The sequence below is a fragment of the Lycium ferocissimum genome, chromosome 2 (genome assembly GCF_029784015.1).
Source record: "Lycium ferocissimum isolate CSIRO_LF1 chromosome 2, AGI_CSIRO_Lferr_CH_V1, whole genome shotgun sequence".
In the NCBI taxonomy this organism is placed as follows: domain Eukaryota; kingdom Viridiplantae; phylum Streptophyta; class Magnoliopsida; order Solanales; family Solanaceae; genus Lycium; species Lycium ferocissimum.
The window spans coordinates 22134412-22135845 of NC_081343.1; positions in this window are offsets into that span (position 1 = coordinate 22134412).

Here is a 1434-nt window from a genome sequence, read left to right on the forward strand (position 1 = left end):
TGAAGCCTAACCTTTCTTTCTTTTGGCATGTCCTAGTGTTAATTAGGTTATGACACGAGCCCTGGGTAACTCCACTCTCGAGATCCGAGCTTATATACGCATCTTATTCGCTTCTAAAGATTTACTCTCTTAATGTAGCCTAACTAAAGCCCTTATGTTTTCATTTGATTGAATTTCAAAGGTTTTGTAAAGAATTTTGCTTTTAAAAGATTCCGAAACTACGAACGCTCGTAACTTTCGTAGACGAGCTCGGATCGCCCCGAAACGTTCTGTCACGACCTAACCCGTAGGCCGGACTAGTGCCCGAGCTGGGCACCCAAACACAATCACTAATCCGAGTCACATACAGATAGCTTATACGGACACAAATATCAAACACTGTCTCAGATTATATCAAACTGTCGCAAACACATCTCAAACACAACTATATATATATCAAAAGCCGACAAGGCTATCAACTGGCACAACGGCCTAAAACATGTACAAACGCAAGCCGACAAGTCTGCCACGGCGAATGGGATCGCCCAGAACATATAACATACAAACACACCTGTACAGAATAGGCCTAACCCACATACATGTCCACGTACCTCTAAACAGACAAACGTAATCATGACGGGACAGGCCCCGCCGTACCCCTGAACAAACCAATACATATGCAGCGAACGAGTATATACCAAAATGTGGCGCCGAGATGAGGGGAACACTCCAAACAGCAGAAAAGGGTGTCCTAGACTGGCGGATCACCAAACTGTGCGTCTATACCTGCGGGCATGAAACGCACTTCGAAGAAAGGGGGGGCCGCACGAAATATGTACCGAGTATGCAAAGGACATTTATAGTAACAAATTCGAGTCATAATCGAAATAGAGGTACAGAAAGTAAATGCATTTCCAAAATATCAAAATTTTTACTTTCAAAATACAAATCATGCATAGGGCTCATAAAATATGGTCGCCCGCCCGTCGATGGCGCCATAACACAGCATAACACCAGAAAGTTCAAATCTCCGTATCCCCGTCACATATCATACACAACATAACGCCATACACAAGATAACACCAAATATAAATGAACCCGCCCTCTAGCGTAGGAGCTCGCAAAAACCATAACACAAGATAACACCGGAGTATAACAAAGTGCGCACGACAACAGAACCGGCCCGGGACTCGACGAAAGATACAACATAATGCACGAGCAGAGTCGTGAGTAACCATATGTATAAAATCATTATCATAGACTCAAAAGAGAAGTAAAATGACCATACTTGGAAATCGGAATAGTAACCAACCAAATTCTTTGAAGAGTCATCAGGATTACAAAAAGGAGAGTCGTGGGACCCACGGACGGGTGTTGACCCGAGCCGGGCCCGCCTATGAAAAACATACTCATCATATACCATACAATCACCTACGAACATATCGGGGCAATCCG